Source organism: Labrus mixtus, chromosome 6, assembly GCF_963584025.1.
Source record: "Labrus mixtus chromosome 6, fLabMix1.1, whole genome shotgun sequence".
In the NCBI taxonomy this organism is placed as follows: Eukaryota; Metazoa; Chordata; class Actinopteri; order Labriformes; family Labridae; genus Labrus; species Labrus mixtus.
In genome coordinates, this window is record NC_083617.1 from 11877499 (window position 1) to 11886126 (window position 8628).

Consider the following 8628-nt stretch of genomic DNA (forward strand, 5'->3'; position numbering starts at 1 on the left):
ATTCGCCTTTTCCTCTTATGTCTTAAGTCATTTGCATAGTTTTCCAATGTCGTTTATGGATACACATTCAGGTGATTCCATGCCTATGTCCAGGGACGCCATGAGGCTGACCTTGCTGGTTGTGAGTGATTTGTCTAGACGGTAATAAAAGGGATTTCTATAAAACTGGACCAGGTATTCTTGTCCACCAGAGGATGTTTCCATGTGATGAGCTGTATTACCTCCCCAGGCTTTTCAGTTACAGCACCATCATCAGGTCAGAAACAATCTCTTCTCCATTACTTCTGTTAATGACCATATTGCAGATCGAAGGACATTCCCAGCAGCCTGAGCTACATTTTTTAAATCTGCTAATTAGTAAAAGATGTCTTGCTAATAGATCAATCCAGCCAGAGTTTGGGATTGATATCTATATTTACAAAGTATTGTAGGTTAATGCCATTTAGTATTTGTTGTCTTCAACTAGACTATAAAGTAGGAATAATCAAATGATTAAAACTAATGAGGATTGTCCACATTGTGAAAAACAAACTCACGTGAAAATGCTAGGGGGAAAAACATAAGCCGGCACAAGATTGAAACTCAAGATGGGAATTAAATGAAATGGCTGAAAACGACAGTTGTGACAGAAACTGGATGTTCTCATTTGAACAGAACATATACAAAAACACTTCCAACTTTCTTGTTGGCAATACTACTTGTTTTTAGATTTATCCTTGATAACAGATCACAAAAAAAAAATAGTAAAAGTGAGTTTTCTTTCTGCATCTTCTTATTCCAGGCCAGAGATGTTTGACCTCTAATTCATGAGGTTAATGTAGACTGCAGCACAGTTCGCTTTATGATCTGTGCTGAAGTCTACACTGCTAACGTGTTTCATGTATTTAACAGTCATAAACCCACAACATAAAAACAAGATTATGTCACTGATGAAAATAAAATGGCAAATTATGAGACCCCACTGTAAATTAAAGAACATATTTAAATCAAGCTTACATCTGTTAAGTCGTTTAGTACTGGACGGATCAGCCAACCAAAAGCATTGTGATATCTAGAGCAATACTTCTATCAATGCCAAACTCTGAAATGTAGAACCAGATATCCTGGGATGTACCTATTGTTTAACATCATCATGTGATAAGCATCTTACACAGCAGCTCTGTTCTTTCTTCATTCTGTGCCAGGGTCCAACTTTCACATTCCAACCTACATGGTTTGACCGGTTCTAACTGGCCTAAGACATTAATATTTCCAGGATCGTTTAACATGGTCAACCTTTGTTATAACCCGAGGAGGTGGGAGGAGAACAAGACGACGATGAACGCTTATGCAACACATTTGGCCTCCTTTGTGTTTCTACAGGTAACTGTAGCCCATTCACACAAACCCACCACAATCAAAATATACTCCCCAGGGTAAGCGTGACATAAGCATATTGTTGGCCGGAGACTTGCTGAGAGTTCTGATATGACTCATGTGTATCTTGTGTTTTTCTGCTGTGTCCCCCCCTGTTCTCTCTTGCTGCTGAATCCAGAAACCTGAACTAATCCAAGCAGGAATCTAGACTGGAGGCTCAAGGTGGCCATGCTGGGTGTGAAAGTGCCCTTTAACCTCTGCAGCTTTACGGGGGTTGACGACTGAACCAGGAGACATTTATCCAGACGGCAGGGTGGCTCTGTATTTTAACACCTGCCAAGCCTCTTACGGAAAAGAACAGCTGGTTACTGCTCCTTGGGTATCAGAGACAGTGATAGAAAAAGAAAAGATACTTGGAAATGTCAGAATACCACGTCATCATGTCACGTGAACCTGCTCAGTGTATGTATGTGTGTGTGTTTCCTGGAGGAGCTGTGGTTTAGAAATTTGAGCTCTATCACACACAAGAAGTGTTAGGTACAGAGTGTCTTGACTAGGATAGGAATTTTCATTTTTGCCTATTCATTTCTCATCGTGAAAAATATATCAAACAGCACATGAACCTCTAAAGAAAGAGCCTAACCTCGTTCCAGGACGAAGCAGCCTCAGAAGTAGGATCACCGACATAAAGAGCTTAGCTTGAAGTTTGAAAATGGGCCAAACTAATCTCCTTGAGCACAGAAAATATGGTAATAATTAAGGGTTTGAAACGGTAAGAATGCTACCTAAATATTACTCAAATCCTAATCAGCATGTCTGTACATTTACTGTACTTATTTATAAATGGTTTGATTTATGTTGCCATTTCAATATGTTGTGTATATCAGACATAACTGGACGTTAAAGTCTGTCTCATTGCTTTTGGGATATCACAGGTGTACACAGGGGTTGTTATTGAATTGTTCAAAAGCCAATTAAATATGGTATAATCTTCATAAAGTTAGAAATGGAGAGCCCAATGCTTAGTTTATTAAGAAATGATACATGTTCTATAGAAAATTACTAAAGGCATCAAAATGGATCTGTATTGAACACCATCATCCTTCCAGGGGATTCATTTTACAGCATGAGCGACTCAGATATAGCAACAAGTTTTGAGTTGAACCATATCTAATAGTTACATGTGCAAGTTATGTTGAAAAAAACAAGAGACACATCTAGAAAGTGCAGCACACTGTTGCTTTTGATCAAGCAAATAAAAAATGTCACCCAGTTATTGCACCATCTGGTCTGTACCCTTATTACTGTGGCTGGAGGGCTTTATTGACCTAAAGGAGCACACAGAGTTGTGATTTCAATGGTATGTCTGGGATTTTATGCTACTAACATAGAGGCCGGTAACTTTAGAGGTCCATAATGTCTCCATCAGTGTGCTGTGAAACGACATGATTCTGGATTATTTGAATGATACACGATAGAGAAGGTTGATCCAATTTGTCTTCTGCAGCAGACATGCTCTCACGCTCATCGCCTTGTCAAAATTATTTTGAATTGCCAGCTCTAATAATGCATGTAGATGAGTTATTAAAGAGATAGCATGATAAGAGAAAAGGCAAATAAACCCCTAAACCCTCACTTCAGATAATGGTAGTTTGGCAATAGTAAGTTAATTAACATTGCTGCATCATTACCTCTACTTCTTAAACAGAAGAAATCAGATGAATATTTCTGTACCAGGTAAGGATGTAACGATTCACTCAACTCACGATACACGATACTGGGTTCGCGATACGATTCTCTCACCATTTATTTTTCAAAATGAGACTGTAGAATGAATGAATGAGTGAAAAATATTCCTTTAGGGGCTGCAAACCCACTTGTCAGTGTGGTTTGGCCTTTTAATGTTTGTTTTTTTTCTCGCAGCATGGGGAGGTGATTGGAGCTTCTCATTGTGGAGTCGATTAAATGCTGCATCCTGTTGGTCGTGTTATTTGTGTAGTTCCCTGTCTTCTTGCAATATTTGCACACAGATTTTGTCTTTCATTTTCTGTCTTGGAGGAAGCCAAAATGCTTCCACACTTCCGATTTCAAAGAGGGTGGTGCGTCCTCAATTTCAAAATCTTGTTCTGCAGCTGCTGACGCTCACGATATTATTGTGATTCTTTTTTCAGAGTACAGATGTGAATCTTGACACCTTTGAATCAATTTATCGATTTATCGATTAATCTTTAAATCCCTGGTATCAGGATAAGAAACTTAAAAATAAAGAGATTGTGGTTTACGTGTCAATAAATATATTGAATAACTGGGAAGGGAAACTAGGCACCAGCATTGATCTTATGATCAGTCAGTAATAGTGATAATGAGTCATAGGCGGCCTGTAATGACCCCCCCAGATGTCTACTCTCTGGCCCCTGCATGTACTATATCTGGTTGGAACTGGTCTGGAGAGACATGTCAGTGCAGTTCCAGTGTAGAGTACAATTAACTGTGCTTCCCTTGTTCTTTTTTCTCTCATTTTTTTCCAGGCAGAAAGGATTAAGGAGCCTAAATCTTTGCTGTAAGACCCTTCCTGGCAGCAGACTGCAGCTATGGGAGAAAAAAAGTATCAAAAGTCCTGAGGAACCAGTTTCACCTCTGAGTCTGAACTCTTCATTCCTCCCCCAACATTTCTCTGCTCCCTGTCCTTTTATCTTGCATGTCCACTCCTCTTTGAGTTCCTTTTCCTGTCGCGCTTCTATCTGTATTTTTTTGCCCCTACCAACAGTGTTTCTCACCTCAGGTTATGGGAAAGGGTGCAATAACAAGGTGATGATATAAGTGTTTATGATGCTGCTTCAGAGGAACACTTGTGTCTACTGTCACACCATGAATGCAAAAAGTTACCAAACACAAAACAAGAATGAGTATTTGGCAGTAAATGAATGTAAATGAATGATATAGTTGGAGACTAATAAACTTCCCCAAGATATATAAAGTACATATATAATAGTTACAAAAATCTGAAAGTTGAGCAGATTAATTAAAAACAAAAAAAACCTAAACTAAACAAATCAAACTACATAGAGCTATGATTCACTTGTTTCCCTGGCTACATCCAATAATTTGACCCCTGTGTCACTGATATGCTCTTAGTATATTCAAACATTAAATGTCTGTGTGACTTAAACACTATCCTGTTGCCATGTGTTTCCCCTTCTATAAGAATCCCCTCAGACTTTATTTAACCAGCTGCATGGCAGACTGTCCACATACTGCTGCCTGCTTTCTGAGGAGCTTCAGAAGAAGGACCTGATGCTTTCCAGCTACATCGACTTGGCAGCCTCTCAGTCTAAGAGGATCACGGCTATGCACTCCGATATCTCAGATACCTTGCTGTGGGATCCTTTACGTCCCCGACCCTCCTCCTGCTCGACCCCAAACCCTCGGGGAGTCCCTGGGCCGAGGTCTTGGTGAGGAGTGGAAAACGCAGTGGGAGACTATCTGGGTCTCCCCCACCGCTTCTCCTCACTAATCATTACGCGGCACTGCAGGACGATGATCCGGGTGAGGCTAATGGGACCTCTTCGGTGTCTGTCCGAGCCCCCACCGATCCCGTCAGCTGCACACCTGAGTCTGCTAAGCCTGCCTCTGACGCAACCGTCGCTGCCGTTGCCTCCTCTTCTCCGAACATCACGGCTCCTGCCACATCCTCTGTAAAAGACGATGCTACCTCTGCCTCTTCTCCACCTGTTCTGGCACTCTCCTCTCCATCCTCTGCGGCGTCATCTTCACCTGCTGCTCCTGCTGCTGTCTCCGTAGGACAACAAAGCAAGCAACGGGGGAAGCTCTCCTCCCAACGCAGAAGGCTGCTGGTGGAAGCTGTAAACAGACAGCTCCGGTGGACTCCCCCGCACTCAGCTGGAACGGTCCCCTTCACCTTCACCTCCTCAGCCGGTGAGTCCACTCTGCCCTGACGTCACCAGACACATACAGGTTCGCACTGTCGGCACTCAGGCCTCAACCCCTCGTCCACTTTTCTCTCCTACGACTCTGATAATCGGCGACTCCATAATAAGGAATGTACGGTTTTTCAATGCCACCACTCTCTGCCTCCCTGGTGCTACTGTCCCCGTCATTTTAGAAAGGCTCCGGAAGATTCTGCCCTCTCTTCCCACCACCATCACTCGCCTTATCATGACACTTCTCGACAACAGTCTGAACTGACCAAAGAGCACTTCAACCAACTTTTCAAGCTCTTAATACAAACTGGTAAATCCATTTTCATCTCCGGACCCACTGCGCCTCTGTCCAACGCCGCTCGTTTCAGCAGAACCCTCAACTCTCCACTACTGGCTGCAGTCCACTTGCAGGGCTCACGATGTGGCCTTCATTGACAATTTTAATCTGCTCTGGAACCGCTACTCTCTTTTTAAAGCTGACGGACTTCACCCAAACAAAGCCGGCTCACACTTGCTAACTACAAACATCCAACACACAGTACAGTACACGCCATGCAACTGACTATCAACAAATGACATCAATACAGCCGATTCCCATTCTTCCTCTATGGTTCCAGCACACCCGACTGTTTCCCCCACCAGCCCCCCTACCGTCCAAAGGTCTGCTCCTCTATCTTCCCAGCTGTCGCTGTGATCAACAGCTCCCCCCACTGGCCTCATCAAAGAGGCAAATTTGTCAACCATCCCCTGTCAGCCACTCCCTCACCCTACACACTCTAAAACACCACATCATAACCTGAAACTGGTCTTGCTGAATACTCGCTCCCTCAACAATAAAAGCCTCATCCTCCATGACTTCATAACCGACACCAACCTGGACTTCCTATGTCTCACCGAAACCTGGTAAAAACCCTTGGGCTATTTCTCACTAAACCAAACCACACCCACAGGATACACATACATGGACAAACCCCGCCCCAATGGACGGTGGTGTTGCAGCCGTTTACAGGAAGGACACTAAAACTACCACCATTCCCATCCCTGCATTTGACTCCTTTGAACACATTGCTTTCAAACTCTCTGGTCCCACTCCCCTAGTCACTGCTGTAATCTATCGCCCCCCCCAAACCAAACCCTTCTTTTTTCAGTGATTTTCATGACTTTCTGACCCAACTCTGTTCCATTTCAACTTCTGTTCTGCTCCTTGGGGATTTTAACTTCCACGTCTATGACACTCAATGTAAAACTGCCAAAGAATTCCTGGACCTTCTTCACTGCCTCAACTTCACACAGCACGTCAACTTCCCCATTCACAGCCGCGGCCACATTCTGGACTTGGTCTGCTCCACTGGTCTCACAATCCATCAACTGTCAAGTCTCAACCTCAACATCTCCGACCATCTGGCTATAAACATGGGCATTCTCATCCCTCTTCCCACTCCAAAACTAAAATGAAAGATCTCCTTCAGAAACATAAAATCAGTCGACCCCTCAGCTCTCTCAGCCTCAATTACCAGCAAAATCTCTTCCTCCCCTCCCCCCCAATTTAATAATCCCTCTGAACTCACCTACTATAACAACACACTCTCTTTCTGTTTAGATCAACTGGCTCCCATCAAAACTAAAACTGTCTCATTCACACACTCTGCACCCTGGTACACTCCCGAACTCCATAAAATGAAATCCCGCAAACGCCAGCTCGAAAGACTCCACAAGAAAACCGGTTTAACAGTTCACTTCCAATCATACTCTGACTACCTCAAACAATACATGGAAGCTCTCAGCGCAGCCCGGTCCACCTATTACTCGCACCTCATCCACTCAGGCTCATCCAACCCCAAGGCTCTCTTCTCTACAATAAACAAACTCCTCAAACCCAGTGACAACACCTCTCCCTCCTTCACAGTTGATAAATGTAATGCTTTTCTTTTATTCTTTCAATCCAAAATTGACACCATTTACAGCAGCTTCAACACTCTCACTGTCCCCTCTTCATCCCTACCCACATCCCCTCGCCTCATCACCCAACCTCTGTCTCAGTTCTCCCCTGTGTCCCCAAATGAGCTATCCATCATCACCTCTAGCATGAAGTCCTCCACCAGTATTCTCGACCCCATCCCATCCAGTCTCGTCAAAAACTGTCTCCCAGCCATCGCGCCACTCATAACCTCAATCATCAACTCCTCCCTCTGCTCTGGTTCATTACCCAAAACTCTTAAACTGGCAGCCGTCACCCCCATCCTCAAGAAACCTGGACTCAATACAGACAGCATGTGCAACTTCCGCCCCATCTCCAACCTCCCCTTCCTCTCAAAAATACTGGAACGTGTTGTCACCTCCCAGATCAAATGCCATCTCTCCTCCAATAACCTGTTTGAACCATTCCAGTCCGGCTTCCGGCACAGAAACAGCTCTCCTCAAAGTCACCAACGACCTCCTCCTCTCCTCAGACTCTGGCCTCCTCAACATCCTCATCCTCCTCGATCTCACTGCAGCCTTTGACACCATCAGCCACAGTATTCTTCTATCCCGCTTAGAACACTCACTCAACATCACTGGCACTGCTCTTTCCTGGTTAAAATCCTACCTCACCGACAGACAACAGTTTATCAACATCAATAACTGCTCCTCCTCCATAGCTCCTTTGTCCCAAGGCATCCTCCAGGGTTCGGTGCTTGGTCCCCTCCTGTTCATCATATACTTGCTCCCCCTTGGTAACTTTATCCGCCAGCATGGTCTCCATTTCCACTGTTGTGCAGATGACATCCAGCTCTACATCTCCACCAATTCAATCACCACTGAAACCCGCTCTACCCTGACAAACTGCCTCAATGAAATAAAAACATGGATGCACACCAACTTCCTCTCTCTCAACTATGCAAAATCAGACATAATAATCATCTCCCCTATTCACAACTTCTCCTTCACAATAGACAACTCCACTCTCTCCCCCTCCCCACATATCCGCAATCTTGGAGTCATCTTTGACAGCCAGCTCTCCTTTGATCACCACGTCACCCAGCTCACAAGAACCGCCTTCTTTCACCTCAAAAATATAGCCCGCCTCCGTCCGCTATTCTCATTTCCTGCTGCTGAAACACTAAACCATGCATTCATTGCATCCAGACTCGACTATTGCAATAGCATCCCTAGGCGTCCCCCAGGGTTCGGTGCTTGGTCCCCTCCTGTTCATCATATACTTGCTCCCCCTTGGTAACTTTATCCGCCAGCATGGTCTCCATTTCCACTGTTGTGCAGATGACATCCAGCTCTACATCTCCACCAATTCAATCACCACTGAAACCCGCTCTACCCTGACAAACTGCCTCAA